The sequence below is a fragment of the Phragmites australis genome, chromosome 6 (assembly GCF_958298935.1).
Source record: "Phragmites australis chromosome 6, lpPhrAust1.1, whole genome shotgun sequence".
Taxonomy (NCBI): Eukaryota; Viridiplantae; Streptophyta; class Magnoliopsida; order Poales; family Poaceae; genus Phragmites; species Phragmites australis.
The window spans coordinates 34075810-34099307 of NC_084926.1; the positions used below are offsets into that span (position 1 = coordinate 34075810).

A 23498-nucleotide genomic window follows, 5' to 3' on the forward strand; every position below is an offset into this window, starting at 1 on the left:
AAATGTTAAAATTATTAATATTGAATCTCTTACAAGTCTCAACCGCGTCGCATTCATGCATTCTGGGCATGTCCACGTCAGTCACTTCATGCGAGCCGTCGGATAGCGCCACTGAGCTGGTCACATCCGTCTGATGTGCCCACACCCAAGGCCGCTTCCTGAGGCTTCCAGCTTCTTCGCTGCGCGGTTGGCTCCTCTAGAAAAACATATCCTCACTCGCAGCTCACTCTGCCTGCCGCCCCCACCGCCACTCCGCTCTTTTGGTGCTAGAAGTGCAGATCCGTGTGGACTTTGGGTTGGTTTCTTCTTGTGTTGGTAAGAAAGCTCTCTCTAACTCATCCCATTCCCACGGTGCTCTGTGTACGTTTATCCATGCCTCGCGCCTCGCTCGCGTCGTGTGTGGCTCGCGTCAGCCACGACAATGGCGGTGGCGGCGCCTCTTCTCCTTCCACCTCCATCTCGACCCCCCGCGTCCGTGCGTCCTTTTGTCGCCGCCGTCGTAACCCCCAACCACCATGGAAAGCACGACACGGTCATGTGCAAGGCTGCCGGGAAGTCCAAGGCCAAGGCGAGCAATCGCGGCGAGCGGCAGCAGAGGCGCACCCCACTCCACCACCGCCTTCGACGCCAACATCTACGGTCGCCACACCAACGCCCACCACGTCCATGTTTTGCCTCGCCGCCTTTCGCTGGCCCTGCCCGCTCCGCTCCTTCATCGACTTCACCCACACTTGCTCGCGTCAGTATCCACACACACTTGTGCTCCTTTGCTACTATTGTTGCGTTAACCTTACATGCTAATGCTCACAATCTGTTCGATGGAATGCTTCATCTTCTTTGCGGGGGTTTTGCTGTTCGTAAGTGCTTTTGCACGCAAGTTGTTTGATGGAATGCCTCTTGGGCTTTGTGTAGTAGATGATGGAGGCGCACCCGGAGATGGAGTTGTACATTGGCATGGACGTTGACCCCTCTGCGCTGGAGATTGGTCGTGGGCACATTGAGGCCTTGCTTGCCAGTAGGGAAGCGACTGGAGGGGAAGACGATGCCCTGCAGGGGACACTGCGTGCCTACACTCACGTCAAGAACTTTAAATAAATCATCAAGCAAGTTCTTGGTAGTGTGGACGAGAGCCTAGCAGTTGGCTCGTCTGGAATTGATGGCATCCTCATTGACCTTGGCATGTCATCCATGCAGGTCAGGTGCTCGGTTAAATGTTATGAAACTAATTATATGGCTCCTGAATGTCCAGTTTGCTGATATGTGTTTCCTCTTGTTACTACCCTCATGTGAACAGATCAAATAGGGGATTCAGTGTGCTCCAGGGTGGTCCTCTTGATATGCGCATGGACCCTAAGGTCAGTGTTACTTTGCTCTATTTAGCAGGTCTTTTCTTCATTCTACTCACTTACCATAATGCACCGTCCATGAATATTTGTTACCGCAAGCATGAAGTGTTGCTATGGCAAAAGTCTTTAAGGACATTGCATTTAGGATTTCAACACACACACAGTCTGTCTAGGAATTTTTAAAAACACAAAATTGCACCTCGGTTCATTACATTCGATTATCTTGACTGTAGTTATGCTAACAAAATTACAAGTCCATGTAGTAATTTATTATGCCAATCAATGTTTTATTTTATAAAGCATGTTAATACAGTGAATTTAGCTCACTGACTTAATTTTCAATTTCCCATTTCAGCTAATATCCATATGGAGTTTGTTGTTTGGAACACCATATGGATATCTTCTGAGCTAATTTAGACTCTCGATTTTGCATCGATTACACAATTAATATCTTCAGCATCTCTAGAAATTTCATAAACATGTAAATTAATAAACCTGGGTCTCTTTCTCCTGCGTCTCGTGGTGATCTCCCACGCCAACGTTTCGACGGACATGTGCTCTCCTGCACATCGCATACCAGACGTATCACCGTGTCCCCGATGAACCACGGGCTCTGGCACTCCGGAGAACACGTGCATCTGAGTTCTTCTGTGAAGTGGTTGAATGCTTACATTGGTGGATTTTTCTTTTAACGAGGGAATTTTTAGGTTTGAGAAAAAATGAGGGCAGTTTTATGAGTTCCTCATGGAGTGCTGCAGATTAGATTAATGATCAATCCATGAACATTAATTTACTCCTACAGATTTTAACAACTTCGACCTGCTTTATTTACAGTTAATGAACTAAGGGTCGATAGATGAGTGCATTTTATGTAGTTCTGCATTTTATTTTAACACATGTGCCATGGTCCTGCACTGCACTGCGCCAAGCATGCTCACTCTCGCTCGGCTAGGCCAAAGTAGGGGCAGTCCTGTGCGAAGGTGGAGGTTTGTGCGTTAGGCTGCTTCTGCTTGCTCGGCCCCTGGCCAGCCCTGCAAAGATCCATGGTCCTCCTTTCTTCTCTATCGCTTCTCAGACCACCACCACCCAATGAGGACTGAGATACTCTGCCTGGCTTCATCATCTCCATTCATTCGTCGCCATTGGGCATTTGGGCCTGATCATTTCCTAATAAAAAAGAGGGGAGCATAGCCGTAACCCAAGCCCCGTTTGAGACCACCAAGGTTTCTGCAGGAGTTGCACTACTTTGAGTAAATATTTCTTTTTTTGAAACAGATGAGTAGGAGCACTGCTCTTTTATTTAAGAATAACGAGAGTTACAAATTTCGGTTACTAGAAATTACATAGAAAAACCAAATAAACACCTCCCACCATCTACAAAGGTGGCCTAAACTATCTCTGGCGTGCCACATGCCGCCTTCCTCAAAAGAATTTCATCCTTCATCATGCTTAAAACTTTGATTGAATATCAAAAGCTACATTATCAGGCATAGGGATTTCACATGAATTTCTGCAAGGAGTAAGGATGTGAAATTTGATGTTTTGAACTCAAGAAATTTTCGTGATTCCTGTAACAACTGAATTGTTACATATAAATTTCAGCTCTCCAAAGGTGGTGTGGCACTTATCTTTAGTAACATTTTTTTCTGTTTTTATACAAAATTTAGCTATCTTTAGTACAAAAAGCGGAGAAGAAAGTTCACTGAATGCACACACTTCTCTTTGGTAGTTTCACACAAATAAAGTACGAGATGCTTAACAGTTGTAATATCATTCTTGCAGGGACATAGCACATTTCCTCTCTTTTGTACAGTTCTTTTTTTATTGAAGTACTTATTATAATGCTAGCAACATTCATTTTGTAGGCTAATTGAACTGTTGTTCCGCAACTTTTCAAGTATTATCGTCCTTACCAGTACATATCAACATTTGCTCTCTTTTGTACAATACTTCTTTTATTGTACTCTTTACTATTGTACTATAGGAATAAAGTATTATCAAACAACTTTATCTGTTGTGCCAAATTAAAGTACGCTATTTTAATTTATTCATAAAGGAAAAGCTTATCTCTTTAATATGCCATCCAATTTCTATTACAGGGGAATTAAAATATTATTGTGCAACTTACAAAAAGAAAATATTATTGCAACAGTTTCCCATCGCCTCTACTCCTTTCCCATCGCCTGTGCCAAGCAGCATGGTGGCTGCTCCTTCCTAGCCCAAGCAGCAACTCCTCTCCTCTCCATTTTCCCCACTGCACAGAACTCATCGCCGAGTCAATTCACAGCGCCCCTGCTGTCTCTGAGCCATCTCAGCCACCCTAGAGCTTGGAGGAGCTCAGCTGTTAACAATAATGCAACATGTTAGTACAGTGTGTTATAGGGAATGCATAATTTTGATGCAGAAATTAAAGAGTAAATTACCTGTATCTCGGCTGTTATAGATGCATGAGATCTTAGCTGTAAGTGAAGTTGATAAAGATGGATTCCTTGCATAATATAAATTAAGAGATTAGTATTCATGCAAATTATTCTCTCGATCCCGACATGACTCAAATTTGTTATTACATACCAGCTGCACCTGCAAAGAATATACAATTACGATGTTAGCATCTAATTCTATCTTGGCGTTGAATGGCTGCAGGGTTAAGGTTGGTGTCGTTATGAATGAAATTAGTGCATTACCTTCTCTATAAACAGGTACATTTCCTACCCAACAAAGCATGCTTTCAATTGTTTCTGATAAGATGTGACTCCATAATTTTTGCATATTTACCTGAAATTTCAATAAAACTGTGACACGTCCTAACTCAATTTTGTATGTTTGGTTGGTGCTATCTTTTAAATACTCATGCTTCGAACATGTGTATGCAAATGGACTACAAAAACTCATATAGGAAGAAATCGTAGGGGAACAGAGAATAAAAGGCCCATCACTTAAAGGGCAGCATGAAGTATGCATGAATGATTAGGCTTCTTATCTTCATGAAAATGTATATAGCTGAACAAAAACCCGATGAACTTCCAAATTTGCTTGAGAAAATTTGGTTACCACTTTTCCAATATATTCTAATGGATTGATAATACTTCCATTTACCAACTCATATTAATGACAATCCTATTAAGTTTATTGCCAGTTTTAAGTTCATAAAAATTTCAGTAGACTGCATTTGTTTAGTCCAATTACAACCTATAACACAAATAGTGCATACTAATTCTATTTCTGTAGATTATTTCATCTGCATGTACAAAGGACTTTAATGGCACTGTACCAAGGATTATTGAACTATATCCACATTGTGGTCCTATTTTTCAAGTGCAAATATCAAAGAACATAGACACTTTAATCCTAGATTCTGGATGGAAATTATTTGTTCAAGCACATGAGTTAGCCCACATAGATATGCTCGTATTTAAATATGACAATGATTCTCGCTTTAAAGTTATCATCTTCGAACAAACCGGAGATGAGAAGATACCACCATATCTTCTACCAAAAATTCAATCTCCCCATCATGGACAGTGCTCCAAACAAACAGGTAATATACTATACATGAATATTTTTCAGTTTGAGATTATAAAAACATAACAATATGATGGTCATCAATCAAGGTCAAGAAGATGATAGTGACGCCAACTCAGCTGCATAGAAGGAATCTCTACTATGTTTCTGTATTATAACCTACCTGTAATATGACCGTGTCGTTTCACGTGCTGTAACATGAATCTACCATTCATGTTTATCTTCCTCCTGTTCTTACTCTGCCTGCTCACTATTGTCATGACATTCCAGTGGTCCAGTCTCTTTTGATTTGATGTATAAATTGCATTGTGTTTAGCCTTCTATAGAAACAAAATTATCACACCAGCGAAACTTATTTTGCCATATATATCTCTAGCAAAGCTGCTCTTGTAATAGAACTGCATAGCTGGTCATTATCCACTAATAGTAGGTTAGAAGGTTTGCAGGTATGAAAACAAGTTCTGCACAGCTAAGTATGCTATATTTGATGTAGAACCTACATAACTGGTCATTATCCACTAGCTTATTCTCAAACTTTAAAATCTACAGCAATTATAGCATACTTAGCTGTGCAGAACTTGTTTTCATACCTGTAAACCTTCTAACCTACTTGTTGGGGATGATCTCCCCCCCCCTTCATAGGATAACTCAAAGTCTACCGGAGGCTTCGCACTCGTGTGATTGCAGGGTTGTTTCAGGGAGTGCAGGCGGAGATCGCGAAGTGCTTTTGATCGAAGGCTGAAGGTGTGCCTGCGGTCCCGGCTTTCCGCGTCGTCGAAGGCGGGAGCGGGCCTTCGGTCGAAAGCCGAAGGCTACACCGGCTTTCCGCGTCGGCGAAGGCGGGAGCGGGCCTTCGATCGGAAGCCGAAGGCTACACCTGTAATTTTTTTGACCGGAATGGATGAAGGTAGCAGTGTGTCTTCGAACTGGGACCGAAGATCGGCTCGTGGCACCGAAGGGGAGAAGCCTTCGGTGGAATCCCGGGGACTGAAGATCATGACTGGATGGCGGGGCCCGCTTTAACTGCCCGGAGCAGAGTTGTAATTATGTAAATATGTTTGATTGTATCATAATGCCCCCAAATATTCCAAGAATGTAGCAGGTAAGGGGGTAGAAACTGTAAACCCCGCGTGGAGTGGTTGAGTACGGGCTATAAATAGGGTCATACTGTATCTGAGAGAGGGATTGAGAAAGTTTACTCCAAGCATGTATCACCCCAAGAACCCTTCGACATCGAAGGTTCACCTTGTTCGGGACTTTGGTTCCAACACTACTATTCACATTCCACTTATCACACGCTGGTGATAAAAAGAGAAGCACTACCACAAGATAGTGATGACACCAAAAGATTTTATGAGCAACACTGTCATAATTATATAATATTTATGTTGGTCTTCTATGAAACTGTTACTATGTATAATATATGTATGACACTTTTATTACCTGTTGCTGTAAACCTGCTATATTGATTGTTCAGTCCTGCAATTATGCAATTTGTGCTTGATTTAGTTACTTATTTCTTCAAATATTGCATGCACCATTTCATTACGTGGCTTACAGTATTTTTCAATGACGGGTCAATATAGCGCGCTAACAGTGCGCCATTTTTCTAGTGTGTTATTATTGATGGTTTATTAGCAAAACTGACTGGACAATGCCTTATTCCAGTCAGTTTTTAGCCTTTTGGCCATCTCAGACGTGTATAGCTTTTGAACCGACTGAAATAAGAGTATCTAAGTTTGTCGGTGTAATGGGTAAGGGGTGCCATGTCAAGGGGGTTCACACTGCCAGATGATAGCTGGCAATAGATATTTTCAAGATGATGGCCTCACCACAAGATTAGGGAGGGGATCGTGCGGCTAGCCCCTGGTCACGGTAGGAGACCCTGCGACCAGACTTTGCTAGTCGTAGGGCAGATACTCACATAACCAGTCAAGTCTCATTTAATAACATCCACTCAAGTGTGTTTTCCTTCAACTGGCACTTCCTTTCGGCGAGCATGGTCGTGGGGCGGCGTGGTGTTGCAGTGACTCGTCCTGCAATATTTAATGCTACAAGATGGCCTGGTAGGTGAGTTTGATAGTGTTCGATGATGAGATAGGGCGTGCAGGACTACTGAAGCGGGGTGGGCATGCATATTCACCGTAATGATGAGCTAGGTTTAGCTAGGCGTCGTCAGGTGTAGGTCTGTCTCCTATTTTAGCATGGTCCGTTTGTATGTACACCTTTTCCCAGATGTAGGTCTATCTCCTATTTTAGCATGGTCCGTTTGTATGTACACCTTTTCCCATGGTATATAAAGGGGTGAGGTCCCGTGTAGCAAGGATAAGCAGAACAACACAGAACACTCTGTAACCAGTTCATACACTCCATCAAAGAATACACAGGACGTAGGGCTATTATCCTACGGGAGGCCTGAACCTGGATAAATCTTTGTGTTCTTAAGGTCAGCCGATACACACCCATTAGAAATGTAGATCAACACGCCTGTTGTCCGATACACCCTGGATTCATTGTTAGGGATCATCCCTCGACAGTTGGTGCGCCAGGTAGGATCGCGTTTTTTCGTGTTTTTGCAAGCTTTGAGACTATGGTTGGGCTACCTATGTCCGAGTCCATGGTGTCCGCGGAGTTGTGTTCCGAGGACCCTGACCGTCATGAGGTTTTTATCATGGGGTACGACCCAGACGAGTCTGGTGTGCTCCTAGCATGGGACACCAAGACGAAGTTCAAGGATTACGAGACCGAACGTGAAGTTTGCATGGAGGACCATGCAACAAGGGGCAATAGAGACGCTTGTGCCTCCGAGACCAGAGGTGTGCCCCAAGCCGTTGGCCAGGGGAAAGACAGACCAGCGCCAGGCACAGAGGTGATCCTATGTTACCCCAGCAGCTACCGCGCTATAAGGCGGAGCACCCGCCTGAGGTTGAGACCGCGGAGGCGTTATCTTCAAGGCCGTCATACCGCACATGGAACATGAGCACCGGTGGCCAGCAGCTCGACTATGAGGCCATGACCCCTGCGTAGAACCTGCAAACTGCGCGGGTACTTCTTAGCCACCTGCCGGTGGCGATACCAGAGGGTTCACTAGTAGCGCTAGGGCTCTGCGACCTGGTCCTCTTGGTAGAGGCCGCCCAGTGCCAGACCATGACAATAGCTGCCTCATCCATCGCAAGGGGTGGTCGAGGTCATGGCCGCCATGGTTCGCAGCGAACCCCGTAATAGGAGAGAACCAGTTCTCCCTCAGTAACATGGAGCACACAGAGACCTCCACCATGTATGGATAGTCAACCCACTGATCTGCATGATACTCTTCGCCGTCGCGACCTCCACAACGTAATCCGGGGCCAGAGGGCCACCCAAGCACAGGAGGACCATGCCTGCCGAGAGTAAGAAAAGGGAAGCCCTACCGTTCGCCCTCCCCTCTTAGGGAGATGTCGAACTCTTCATCCCATCACCAGGGTCACGAGACCGCCGGTTCTCTCCTCGGTCATGTGAAGCTGCCCATCGGCGAGTGGTTCCATGTTACAGGACGGGGTGCAACGCTTTCTCCACCCGGCTACGAGAGGTGCGATGGCCGAACAAGTTCTGGCCAGTTCTAGCCAAAAAGTACGATGGGTCGACCAACCCGGAGGAGTTCATGGAGATCTGCACCACCATGATGCAGGACGCAGGAGGTGACGGGAAGGTCATGGCAAACTATTTCCTGACCGCCCTGACCGGTTCAGCCTGGTCCTGGCTAATGAAACTTCCTCGCAGGTCGGTTCATTCCTGGGAAGACTTATGTGACTAGTTCTTCGCTAAACTTCCAGGAACCTACGCTTGACTAGGGGTCGAGGATGACCTGTACCCAGTCAAGCAATGATAGGGTGAGTCACTGTGAGATTACATCTGGCATTTAGTCGAGCGTCAGAACACTATTTCGAAGATCACGGGCGAGTTTGTGGTCATAGCATTCCGGAGGGGGGGTCAGAGACCAGAAGATGATCGAAAAGCTGGCCATCAAGGAAGTCTGGAACACCACCAAGCTCTTCAAACTCGCAGACTAATGCATGCAGGTCGCTGAGGCCTGAGAGTGCCAGATTGGCGTGAAGTCACAGCCGATCTTCGACCAGCCTACCTCTTCCAAAGGGGTCAACAAAAGGAGAAAAAGAAGAACAAGTGCAAGACCGGGCCACCCAACGTCATGGTGGTCAAGCAGACCGGCCAGTCGCGCTGACACTTCAAGAAGAAGGACGGTAAGAAGGGCAGGGGCTATTGCCTGATCCACCGCACCGACATGCACGACCTGGCGAAATGCAAGATCATGCAAGGCATCATTGATAAGGAGCTGAAGGACCACAAACCTAGGCGAGATGACAAAGATGAGAATGGGACCAATCCCGACTAGTCGGCTCTGGGTTTCCAATAGGCTGAGCACATGGTCCACCACATCTTTGGGGGAGCCACGACATAGTTTTTGAATGATGAACGCTTATCCTACTTGGTGCCTTGAGAAATTTGGCCTCCTGTTGCCACTTTCTTCTTTTCGTAGACAGACTTCACAACTGGTGGATAATACCGATGTCGTAACACCACCTTCATCCATGTCCATATCCTACAAGGATTGTCACCTCTTTCAATGTGTCCATGCTGCAGCTTCACCCACCACTGCAAAACATGTTCAGAAAAATTCCATCTCGCGAAGTATATCTTCATATGTGATTCCAGTCCACGACCCCACAAGAAATTCTCCATTGCATCTTCCCAATCGTAGTATTCAGAAAGAGAAGTTCTTGAATAAGTGTCGGCACAAGCTTAATCTCCTTGGTGAGACCATAGCCATTCATCATCTCAAAGCTAAAGCAAACTAAACAATACTGCAATGAGAAAAATTGCTAACAATATCGTGAGCAACATGAATTTGATACCACTTGATGAGCACACACCAACGATGCCCGGCTTTAGCCTGATCTTTCACGGTACTAATTAACCTCTCACAAGCAATCTCTGATCTGAATATTGATTCTAAGTATATATATGCAAGAAAATAGTGCTATCATCTTCTTGATATCACAATTAAGATTGTTGTTAGATTATGAATAGTAAACAGCACAACAACATATTGTATTCTCCCAAGTAGCACGCAACAACCAGATATGAATTTTCTCAACAAAAATAGTGACAATATCAGCAGGTATATATTGATCGATAAGTTGGAACCAATCTAATCACTGTGTAGACTCACGACAATGACACTCATGGTAGATGCAACCCATGACTGGAACACAAGTATCTCATGTCACAAACACAAGGATAGTAGTACTAGGATAACAACAGAATCAAACCAAGTAGCAAACTTGCTGATTAAACTAGCAGTATGACAAAGAGGACCAGAGAACACTGTTTGATGCAACCCACGACTGGAACACAAGTATCTCATGTCACAAACACAAGGATAGTAGTACTAGGATAATAACGGAATCAACCCAAGTAGCAAACTCGCTGATTAAACTAGCAATATGACAGAGAGGACCAGAGAACACCGTTTGATCAATTCCAAGCACAAGCAGCAGCAAGATGAATAGAGGGATTAGCTTACTCAGAAAGCAATCCCAAAACCTTAGATATTTCTTCCACCCGTGAGAAGTAGCACGCGATCAGAAGAGGGCATCCACATAGGGATCAAACATGCACCCAAGAACAAGCTCCTGATCATGCACTTCTCTCTCGATCCTTGATGAACGGCAATAACAAGATAAGGAAGAAGAGATCACCTCCTTCTAGGATTTCCTCTAGGCAAAGCCACAAGCAAAAACATGATAAAACCAATCTGAGTACAAGGGATGGCGCCCCCTGGGCTTTTATATGCCCCCACGAACCTGACCTAACTCAAGAAATGACCTGGACTCGACCTAAAATGAATCTGACTCGAAACTGACTTGGACTGTTACAAATCACACCTTGTTTAAACCATTGCGACTGGCACACGACAGGTATGTCGATGAGGCTATATCCATTGGAAAGGTCTCAGGGTAATCTTTCCAACAAGTACACATATAGCCCAAACAGACTCCATATGCGACTGTTGTGACATTTTTAATCTTATTCTATCTAGCCAAATCCGAATCGAACTCAATTGGCCGAATCTAAATAGAACTCAAACTGAACATAACTTGATTTCCCTTGATGTGCACCAACTCAAATTGACCCCAAACATGGGAATTAACAGAATAGTATTATCAAAGACTCTTGGCTTATAGGGAGTTCATGGAGGATTGCTTCTCCAACAGCAGGCTTGATCTGCACGGCTCCTTGTGCTTCTTTTTTGCTTCTTCTGCAAATTTGATAAGGCAAATATTTTCCTGCGACCAGTCACAACAGTTGCTATTTTTTCCACCATTATCCCTTGCTTCCATTGAGTTTGCATGGAGCTAATATGAATATTATTTTTTTTCAGTTTCTTTTCTTCTATTTTCTTTCATATAACAACACCAATAAAAGTATTGTGCAGCATACCTTCGGCAACATGTAGAACTTTTCCTCCCACACTCTTGCCATGTTTCACATCACAAGGAAAAGAACCAAATTGTAAAGTATTAAGAGAATTACCAGCTAAAGTATTTACACTTTGCAAATATTTTTAGAAACACTAGAAGAAATACATTGATGAGCCATGGGTTCATCAAACTTCAGAATCAACGGCAACAAAGTTTGAACCACCCTCGATCACGCCTGTGTTGCTCTCTAGTTCGTCGATTGCTAAAAGAAGGACAATGCATCGCAATTAACATGATGAATGCTATGAATTATGCTCCAAGATGTATGAATGTGTGGAGATGTAGTGCACTAAGCTATGAGCACATTGACACACGAAAGAAAGGAAGTCCCTTTGATAAGAGCATCCTGGTAACATCAGAATTTCTGATAGGAATATCAGAAGTTCCGATCAATCGAACCTTCCGCAAATTTGAAACACTAGGTTCTCGGGTTGCTAATTTTATTTAATCAGAAGTTCCGGTATTTTGTCGGAACCTCTGGTTTTTGCAAACATGGGGTCCTTGAGTTGGTTGATTTTTATTTAATTGGAAGTTCCGATGTTAGTGTCGGAACATCCGGTCAGGATCGGAACCTCCGGTTTTTGCGAACATGGGTTTCTTGGGTAGGTTGTTTCTCAATTAATTGGATGTTCTGATCCAAAGTGAAAACATTCGATATAGTTAACATGCTTAGGTTTGCATCGATTCCTTGGCCTATTCGACTTGCATGTCGAAGCCATTACACAGGAGTGTGTGTTTGCACTAATACTTGGGTTCTAGGCTACATCTACCAACCCAAATTAAAACACATGAGTGCTCACTCTTTTTTTGAATTTCCCTACTAGCTCCTTCGCAAAAAAGGAACACAATGGCTCTTCGCAAACTCGAGAAAGCAGCTCAATGCTCAAACTATACTCAACTAAACTGTGCATTACCACCATGGGCTTCTAGGATACTTACCCCCAATGTCCTTATCGAGAGTGATGATCATGGTTGGGGAAAAAGAGAGGGAGGGAGCTCGAGGAAGAGGAGAAGTGTTGCTCCTCCTTGTGGCTTCAACCAAGTGAGAGAGATCAAGAACAACGAGAAATCCTCCGTGCATGTGCAAGATACTTGGATGGATGGGGAGCTTGAAGAGTAGGGAATGCAATGGCATAACATGCATACTTTAATTTCAGCTTCTTGAGTGGGATTTGGAGTGGAGAAGAGAGGAGAGTTTTCTCTCTCCTTTGGTGTGTATTAGAGTGAGGGAGTGAGGGTGAGGGGTGGCATGCTACTGAAAGAAAGGAAGAAGAGGGGCCAGCTGGTGTGGGTCCCACTGAAAAGCGTCCCTTTTGAATTTTCAGCAATTCTCTTTTCTTTTCCTTCTTTAATAAACATATAATGTTCTAGTGCTCCAAAAATTCTAAGAATTTTTGTACAACAACTATAATTCAAGATGAACCCATTTGAATGGGACTCATCTTCAAAGTCATGTGGGTTTTAAACTAAAATTCTCCAAAGTTGGTTACCCACATAACACCCAGCAATATTTAAGGCATTGCCTAAATTCCCAAAAATCTGGAAAAAAATCACTAATATTCATATTTCATGAGGGACTAATTTCAAGGATCATTCCCAACCTTAGTTGCATGGTGAATTTGTGCATTACTTTATCGGGCCCTATTTCACAAGGTCTTCATCACTTCATACAATTTATCCTTTTTAATTTACTTCAATTCAACCTAACCAATATTCAACAATGCTCATAATCAAACATGATGCTTATGATGCTCAATTATATGTATATGCATTTTTTGGATGTGACACATAAGCTACCACGTTGTGACCCAATTGCATCCTAAGAACCTTACTCATCAATCACACGAAGGTTGCTCCGGTCTTGCGAAGGCCGAACGACATTCGAACATAACAATAAGTACTGGAGGGTGTGATAAAGCTTATTTTTTTTATTCATCCACCCTAGCCATCGAGACTTGGTGGTACCCCAAGTATGCGGCGAGGAAACTAATCAGCTCTGACCCCGCAATTGCATCGACTAGCTGGTCTATCTGGGCCAGTGGGAAGTCATACTTCGAGCATGCTTTGTTGAGGTCGATGAAGTCCACACACATATGCCACTTTCCATTGCTCTTCTTTACTAACACCGAATTCGCCAACCAGTAAATCTTACGGTAACCAGTCAAAGATATCTTCGTTGGCTCGAAAGGTGGCTTGTAGCTTTACATCTTGTTCTAGTGCAAGCTCACTGTCGATAAGCACACATTTATCTTCATTCTCAAAATGTAGTGGAAATCTCTTAGTGTTGCCTTTCAGCTTTGCTTTTGGTGGCGAGAGCTCTTGTTCCTTTCCCTCTGTTTCAGACAATAGATGTGCCTTTAACTACCACGGAAGTTGATCGTGTTCAATTCTTTGGGCCACAACCTAGTCCTCCCAAACAGAGATGACTCCTTCTGGGCTTGGCATCTTCATAAACAAGTAGCCATGATGGATGATCGTGCTGAAGCTGACCAAGATCCCTCTTCCGAAGATGGCATTGTATTGATATGGAACATCCACAACATCAAATAGTATAACCTTCGTTCACACTTTTGCTCCTTCTCCGAAGGTTACCGGGAGGGAAATTCGCCTGAGTGCTTCAATAGGCTTCCCCCTGAAGCCTTGTAGCGGGGTCCCCGTGGGTCGCAAGTTGCTTCAGGCAATCCCCATCATGTCGTATACCACAGCGAACAATAGACCTACAACACTGCCCCCATCGATTAGCACTTGGTGCACCTCAGATCTGGACACATTCGCGGAAATAACAAAAGCATCAGTATGCGGGTAGTCCAGGACTCGCATATCTTCTTGAGAGAAGGTGATATGGAGATGGGACCATTGAGGCTTGACATATGAGGGGCTGGTTCCCACATGATTGACCATTAATCGAATTCCCCTCGCTACATCTTGGACTCGAAGTCATAGTTGTACCTGCCGAAGATGGCCAGTATCACATTTCGGGCTCCCTCCATGTTTTGCACTAATCTCGCCCCCAACGAAGGGGCACTACGTGAAAAATAAACAAATGAGACACAAAATTAGTGATGGGTCATAACATGACCCATCACCAATGATAATAGTAACGGGTCATAGTTGTGACCTGTCACCTATGACGACTCATAAGTGATGGGTCATCCTAAACCAGTCATAGACCTATGACGACTCATTAGTGACAGGTCATCCTAGCCAGTCATAGGTGATGGGTCAAGTTATGACCCGTCACTTATGATAAACTCATTAGTAACGGGTCATCTTGGCCAGTCATTAGTGACAGGTCAAGTTATGACCCGTTACTTATGACCAAATTAAGCTGTAACATCAGATTTGTGGAGGATATACAGAGAAAAGAAATAATAATTTGGATTGTGATGAATACTATACCTATTAATAATTCGAGTGCAAATAATTATGGTGTGTATGTTAAATCCAGTGGTAGAAAACAAAATGAAGGGCGTCAGACAGTCTAAACAATAGTTTGGATGACATGGACAAATGCATCAATAACTTCATAAATGAATAGTGGAAGAGGCACAATCTACTTATTAATGACTTCGCTAGAAATAATTATGGTACATAAGTTGAATACAATGGCCCAAGAACATTAGAAAATTGCATGTAACAATCTAAGCAACAGGTTGGATGGCATGGACAAATACATCAATATTGTTTTATTTTATTTTATTTTTCTGAAAGGGGCAGCGGATTAGATGGCATGGACAAATGCAGTAAGGGGCAGCGGCTATGGACACAAACACGTATTCTGAAAATGGAGTAAAAACTTTCGAGGGCGAGAACTCAATCTTTCAAGCCGTTTTTGGCCTCAAAAAATTCGTCAAACCCAACAAAGTCAAGGAGAAACATATGTCTTTTTTGTAGATGTCCGTAGAGTTAGAATACATCGAAATCGGAGTCCATATGCATAAGTTATGCCTGTTTTACCGAAGAGGTCACCTATTTGAAACATTCTATATTGCTTATTTCAATTATACAGCTCAATTAAACTTTAATCCCACTCTGAGATTCCAAAACTTTGAATCAAACTATTAAAATTATTTTTATTCCCTTTGCTCTTAAGCTTTGGAGCAGCCTGTAAATTAAATTGTTGCTAAAGGTCATAGGTGACGGGTCACGGTTATGACCCGTCACCTATTTGACCTTCGGCAACAAAGGTTAAAAGGATAAAATATCTACTTCCTACCACAACGACATGATAGCTAAGGTGGTAAGGGGGGTTCACGCGCGAGGGGAGGTCGTTGGTTCGATTCTCATGGAACACAAAGTATAAAAATAGTGTGAAAAATGCCAAGTGACACGTGGAGAGTGGTGATGGCTCGGGTGAAAAAAATATTTTTTGGCGAGTGGCGAGTGGTGATGCCCTCCTTCAGGGCTACGACATGGGGCATAGTTTTGTAGTGTGACCAGCATCTTTGCCATGTACTACACAATAAAGCGGCCTGGGGCACCCGGACCCGTGTCTACGACCTCTCGCTAAACCCCTATCCCTCTGTCTGCTTCTGTCTTGGACTTCATCGATGTTGAATATTCCTCGCTTCAAGCCTCTCAAATGATGAAAATGATGGTATATCTTCTGCTTATCGGGAGACCGATGGGACCTCCTCTGGTGCTCCTCCTTTTCTTTCACATAAGACTTGCTTTCATCGCTCTCCTTTTGGCTTCGGGGCTCCAAAGGTAAACGGTTTGCATGCCTCCTAAGATTATCATCTTTAACCCTTGAACATTCATCTATCTTAGTGAAAAGTTCATCAACGTCCTTCACCAGCTTTCGTGCCAAGCATGATGCAATTGCCCCGGCTAGAAGCCCTTTCCATGCCGCGCCAATCATTGTCTGGACCCATCCAAATTTAATTTGAATTAATCACCAGGATGATCATTTGACAAGATGAGAGTTAGCCCGTGTCCGTCTCACGACATGCCACGCGTTAACCCCCATCTCAGCACAACAATCGTAGCCACCAATGATTTAAGCAAATGAAATTCTAGTAGTCCCGGTATATGTGTGTTGGTAACTTCCAGGGAAGCTATTACCCATAAATACCTTCAACAACATGAATATCACAACATCAAGATTAAAATGTGGTTCACAGATTACAAGTTGGTACAGTTAACAAAAGACAAGGCTTCCTCTAACATTAACATATATACCTTGCAGCGGAAAACACAATTAAGAAAACAAAACCGGTGGCGCCAATTACCCACAAGGCAACTAACTGGGGTTAGAGTAAAATAGCTACTGCTCACCACCACACTGCTCTCGGTGGGAAACAAGTAGTCGGCACCTAACTTCGCCTGAAAAAAATAGGCAGCGTGAGTACGAAGGTACTCGTAATACTTAATCCATAATGGATACATATAATAACCTGACTCCAAGGATTATGCGTTTGAGCCATTAGCAAGGAATAGCCACAAGGTTAAGTTGATTCATATGCGAAAGCAAGTTTTGACACAAATATGTGAGCATCGACACTTAACCACCTAACCCAATCTATCCTATAATCATCAATATAAACATATATGTAATGGGAACCATTATGAACATACCTGTGAATAGAACCATCTCTACCACATTCCCATCAACCATACCAATCATCCCACATTCGTGACTCTACGATCGATGTGGATGGACAGAAGTATGCTCATGACTGAGAGCATGACAATTCGAATTGATTTTACACCCTGAAGGGGAGCACATTTTTACCCACATGACATGAGGACCATTCGGCTTGCATGACCACACAGATCCATACAAGGGGATACTCATGTCAACCTTTTCCCAATAAGCTCTGACCGATTGGACCATACGCCTCTAGGTGCGGGGGTCATCCAGAACTACTTTTAGAGCAAACTGAATACCCCTACAAGCCTATTATGCCTACGACACCTGAGACATTCAATCCAAAGGATCACAACTACATAAGGTAATCGGCTCACCTGTCCCATATTCAGGTATGCGGTAAGTGCAAAAAGTGCTAAAGCCAACAGCACCGACGAACAGTTCTTAAACGATGTAAGTAGTCTATGGCATCCGGGTTCCTCTCTCGACCTACCTGTAGCACCGCCCACATCTTATCTCATTCTCACCACTCATCAACCCATCATTGTCATTATCATTGTGAACAATAAGTAAACCTATAGCTCGCGAACGATGGAACGTTCCACCGCTCGGCTTCTACCGAAGACCTATGCATAGCTAAGCATCACAAATACATTTTAAGTTAGACATTGTCATGATTATACTCAGGCTACAAGGAATACAAATCATCAACAACACAAGGTAGAGATAATGCATCAATATAGGTTCTACTCATGTAAACCCGACATCAACTCACTAATCATGCACAACATACATATAGCATAATTTATAAAAGTAGACACATATGATCCAAAGCAGTAGGTAGAGTATGCTTAGATGCTTTCCTTGCTGCTTAGCTCCAAATCAAGATCAATCACAAAACCTTCTCAAGAAACCCATCACTCTTTGGTACGTCGATCGCTAAAAGAATGAAAAGTGCGTCGCAATTAACATGATGAAAAGCTATGAGAAAAACACTAAATGCCACGAAATTTTAATGAGGGATGTGGTACTAGGAAATGAACATAATTCAGCAAGAAGAACTTGAATTGAAGCACATATGCTCATGGTATAAAAGATTTATTTAAGGTATGTTAAAAAGAACCATGATTAAGCTAGCTATTAAGATTAAATGAGTTTCACAATTTAAACAGCACTCACATTACAAGGTACATTTTTCCTAGATATCACTGATTATAACATTAATTGTCCAAGTGGTTTCATAATTTTAGGACATGGTATTTAATTAACGGTGATTTAATTAAGCTAAAATGCATTTAATTAATTAATATTAATTATCAGAAAGTATTTAATGATCTCCAACATTTTTAACATGAATTTCATACTCATGCGAAGCTAACACAACTAGTTTCATGATTTTTGAAGTTCGTATGAATTAATTATGAAATTTAAAAGCTATCAGCAAAGTACATGGAAAAAAGAAACATGCCTGATAAACAGTAAATCTTGATGTTTTGGGTGGAACTCATAACCTCTGGGTGGGGGTCCTTTGGTATTTTTGGCTAGGATCACCCAGAACCTCCGGGTTGTGACCTGGAACATCTCGGTGAGGTCAGAAATCCTGATTTTCGCTGGGATATATCCGGCAACGATTCCTGCGGCTTTTGGGGTGGGGATTTTGGACATAGTGTATCATCTTGACCTACTCTACCGCGTAGGGTATCACACATAAGCCGAAAATGACCGAAACTTGGCTATTGCCTCCAATGGTGGCGGCGACCATTGTTGAGCTCTTTTGAGCTTGATGCCAGTAGATCCGACCATGGGAATGAAAGGGGAGGGGGTTGGGGTGCTCACCACGTTCTAGCAAGCTGTGGCTTGGTCGGAGGAGTTGGGGAAGGGCCGGAGCTCAAAATGGCCGTCGAGGAGGTGGTTGGCTGGATCATGGGGGAAGAAGACGTGGCCTAGGTCTTGAGCTTGATGGGAAGATGACCTCTGGTGGGGGAGCTTGCCGGGATCTCCTTCTCTATTCCCCTTGCTCCTCCTCCTCCTCCTCCTCCTGGCTTGGTTGGGGGAAGAAGAGAGTGTGAGAATGAGAATGAGTGAGTGAGTGAGTGAGTGGAGAGGGGCTGCTAGTTGGGAGAGAGAGGGAGCAGGTGAGGGTGAGGGAGAGAGAGCACGTGAGGGAGTGAGAGAGGGAGGTGAGGTGGTTTTCTTTTTTTGCTAATTATTTTCTTCCCTTTTGTTAAAAGCAAATGAAATTCTAAATGGATTCTAAAAATTACGCTGATTTTTGCGTTGATTCTATGAGTCTCAAAGAACCCAGTTTAACCATATCCACTTACATACAGAATCTATAATTAATCATAGAATTCTTCAAAAAGAGCTACTTTTCACATTGGCATGAGTTGTTAGAGCTTCAAGATGACTTCCAAAAATTATGGAAAAATCAGCTAAATTCATATTAAGCCAGGTACTAATATCTAATATTATCTCCAGTCCTAAGTCGTATGGTGAATTTGTGAGTTCTTTCAGAATATGCCATTTCTCATGATGTGATCAATTCCAACTAAACTCAATTCGATTCATTTGTATGCAAACAAATGCTCACAATTAAATAGAGATGAGGTTCATGATGCATATGCATGCTTAATGTCACAAGTTATATAGGAATTATTCAAGCCCCTCTAGAACACTCCTTTTTAGGTTAACTTGACTTAAGTCGAATCCAATTCAAGCGCATCCAACATATCGGCAAAAATTTTAATTACCCTTTAATTTCAACTAGCGAACTTATTAACTTAATAAATCTACATAACAAACTTGGGATGTGAGATTCACCATGTCATCGCTCAGACCCTTCGCATGACATTTCACCCGCACAAAATGACGGATGTATTTTTTAAAGCTTTTGCCCTCCTTCTGTTTTACCACGAAAAAAAAATCCCCTACTGTGATTGGAGCCGCATAGCTGCCCTATAAATACGAGAATAATGCTTCCTGAAGGTGCTCCAATAGTATATCTTTCCAGGAGGGAGTGAAGTATACAAGGAAAGAGCTATTACTTTAATGGCGAGGACCAAAGCCTAGGCCATGGTCCGAAAAAATAGTTAAATATGGGACTCCTCTTGTCCTCCTCAGGCAGCATCGCAGCGATGGCATTGGCAGCGGATCCTCCATCTCAAATTCCTTGTGCAGTAGTTACTTTGCTGAATTTATTATGTAAGAATCATACTTATCTCTTTGACCAACATATTAAGCACACTTTATACTTTAACATAGTTGGTAACTAGTACCATCAAGAATGTCTGGTAAATTTAGAGTGTACAAAGGTGGCAACCAGACTGCTAAAAGGAGGCATATAAACTTTAACAACTTCTTAGGTAAAAGGATCGGAAATGCACCCGATAGTTTGCAACAGTCTCAGGAGTTCTAAGGAGACCCGGAGGAGATTCTGCAGCCAGTGTTACCTGGAAACGAACACGAGTATCGGAATCCGCCGAGGATTCAGGTGTCCGATTCGGCAAAGAAAAATTGGATGTATGAAATACAACTCGGAATCAAACACGGGTGTAAGAATCCAATTCAGATTCAGGGTATCCAATTCCTGGTAATACTGTCTGCAGCCAGTTCCTAGAATGTTTGCACATCCATCAAATGCAATACTGAATATAAAAAATAGCTCATAGAATCTTCATACATGTTAAAGGAAATATGGAAATGCTTGTTCAAATAAGAAAGTCCGCAACTTCCACAACCAGTACAATGTGTTTTATATATGGTGTTTGATGTCAAAGATTAGTGCTTGATAATATATCCATAACTAAACAGGGGTACCTTCGAGATCAAGGATCGAGCCAAAAACAAGACATGTGATATATACAAGTTTGGGTCTTTGATTGGAATAATACCCTATATCCTATGTGGATACTGTTGTATATTGATTGTCTTGAGTTTAATCAATGTGGCTAGACCTATTACAATGGAGGGGATTGGATCTAAACTAGGATTGAAGTGCCCGAGTATCTCCAATTGCTAGGGTCTTGGTGTCTCTTCCGAGTTGCGTATACGTAGATTGTTTCATTTTTTAGCTGTTGTCCAGGGTCCTCACCTTATATCGGGATCAAGGTATCACCTTAGTCCCGACCGTAGTCTATAGGGAGTCCTTCATCTTGTCAGCCAAGGCAAAGCGGTTGACTCCTAACTGTACTTGAAATGGGTAACCCAATCAAAGCCTTCCTAGTACATGTTTTCGTGGTCTCCGAGTATATTGAGTACCGCATATTCAGATCCACAATATCCAGAGTTGTACGATACACCCTGTCCGTATATGGTGTACTCCTTATGCGTATATTATAATTAGATATTCGACAGTAGCCCCCTAACTCTGCTCAGTAGGGAGGGCTTCCACAAGCGCCCTAACTCTGCTCAGTAGGGAGGGCTTCCTAGATTTGGTTGAGTAAGGTGAATAAGGCTTGTAGTTGAAAGAATCAAGCAGGAAAGGTCATATTCCAAATGTCGAGTGGAAACGCAGTTAGGTCGAGCACCCTACTATTGTCCGCACTAGAGACTCAAAAAGGGCTTGAAACTCGACTTATCGACACCCGACTCTGAGTAGAGTTAAAAGATAAAATTCCAAAATTTGAACCGTTGGGCATAGGCTCATTCAATTCAGGTGGAGGGGCATGCAAAGTTTTGCATGACGCCATCACCCCGCCTTTCGCGCCAAATGAGATGCCATAGTAACAGGAGTGGTTACCAAAGAGACGGTAAATCTTGGCTATTTACCCATATGAACATGGACTGTAACAATTCTTTCACCATCTCACCGTCAATCTTCTCCCACAAGCCCTCAGCTATCTCCTCCTGAGCACGCGCCGTCGCACAGAAACCTAACCCTATGGCCTCCAGCTCCACTACGAACGGTGTCGCTCCTTCCTTGCTTGAGAAAAAGCTTGACGAGATGGCCATCGCCGCCCCTCCGAAGCAATTGGACAAGATGAAGCTTCTAACAGATGCCTGGTCAATCTCGATGATGCAAGAGTCGAAGCTCCAGGAACTTGAGGCCGGAGGAATCATTCCTCCTTACGAGCTGGCCAACTGGAGGCCGGCGTCGGGTGAGGAATTCCCCTCTTGTAAATTTGACCATGAGATTGTGATGTTTGAATCTTTTTTCCAATGCAGTCTCAATATTCCCCCTTCCAAATTCCTTCTCACAATACTCGAACTCTACCAAATCGAGCTTCACCACTTGAACCCCAACTCAATTACCATGCTTAGTGTGTTTGTCCATCTGTGTGAAGCCTTCCTCGGTATCGTACCGAGCTTGAATTTGTTCTAGTACTTCTATCACCTAAAAAGGAATACTGAGAATAAATGTGTCGAAGGCTGTGGTTTCTAGCTATGCAATGGAATGAAGAACTCCTATATCCTAGTTTCGCTAACCAGCTCCTGGCAAAAAGATTGGAAAAAACATCGGTTTTACATCTCCAACCCCAACCCAGTCAACTGTCTTAGTCTATAAGGGCTTCTACCCCCACCCGAATATGTTCTGGATAAAGAAACACTGCAAGTCCAACCATACTACCTATTACATCAAGAAGGTCAGTGAACTTGGGCAGAGTGGTTTAACCGGGTGGCATGTGGCCAAAGACTTCAACAGTCAAAGGTCGAGCCCCTTGAAAGTGCGGAATCACTCTGCCTGGGACTATTCTAGAGCCAATGATAGCTCCTGAGACACCACCGGATGTAAGATTTAGTTAGCATTTTGCTGCTTTTGTTACCACAGTCGAGCTCTTTCGAGTGATTCTTTCCTTCTCTCTTTTTTTAGCTCTGTCCCTGCAGGATACTGCTGCTCGATTGAGAAAGCTATTTGCTGAAGAGGCGCAGCCCTACTCTATTCAGCCCTACTCCCTTGTGAATCCTCGACAACAGGTGAGAATTTTCTTGATTGAGAAAGTAGTACTGATCATTACTTGTTCAACCTGACTTGACTCTTTTTTATCCCAGGTGCCCGTTTTTGATCAAGAGGACAACATTTCCTAGACTGGTGTCCTTCTTGAGGACACCTCCTCCTCTGACACCAGCGACAAGAAAGGCCCTCGCCCTGCAACCAGTGCTGTTGCAGGGGAAGCTGAGGCGAAGGGGAAAAGGTTAGCCAATCGAAAGGCCGCAGACTCTCCTCGAGTCAGGATATCGTCCTCTCCATCTAATCCGTTGCCCCTCAAGTGCACGCGAAGAAGAAGACAACATGTATTGAAATCAAGTCCTCAAGTACTGATTCATCTAGCTCTGCTCCAATTATCGAGCACATACTAACTGATACACAGTCTATGTGGGTGGCCTTTCTACAGGTGATAGACAGAGCTTCTCCAAGATTGCCTCCTCGAGTAATCAACGCTCCCCATGGCTCAGTAAGAGAGGTAATGGTATCATGTTGCCCCCCTTTATATTGGTCATTCTTCTAATGATTTGCTCAATAAATCTAGAATGATGATGAGTCATTGTGGGTAGGTTTCTTAC

General features: G+C 43.3%; 1 long non-coding RNA gene across 5 annotated transcripts; it reads left to right on the plus strand.

The window, feature by feature from the left end:
- Positions 1–224: 224 nt before the first annotated feature.
- LOC133922277 (uncharacterized) lies at positions 225–6310 on the plus strand. Of its 5 annotated transcripts, none has more exons than XR_009910435.1 (4): positions 225–315; positions 913–1194; positions 1295–1355; positions 3990–6310. It is a non-coding gene; the product is annotated as an uncharacterized LOC133922277 (long non-coding RNA). The 5 variants fall into 5 exon arrangements; XR_009910434.1 differs by having other exon boundaries at positions 238–315; positions 916–1194; XR_009910436.1 differs by lacking the exon at positions 225–315 and adding an exon at positions 325–739 and having other exon boundaries at positions 3921–6310.
- Positions 6311–23498: the final 17188 nt, after the last annotated feature.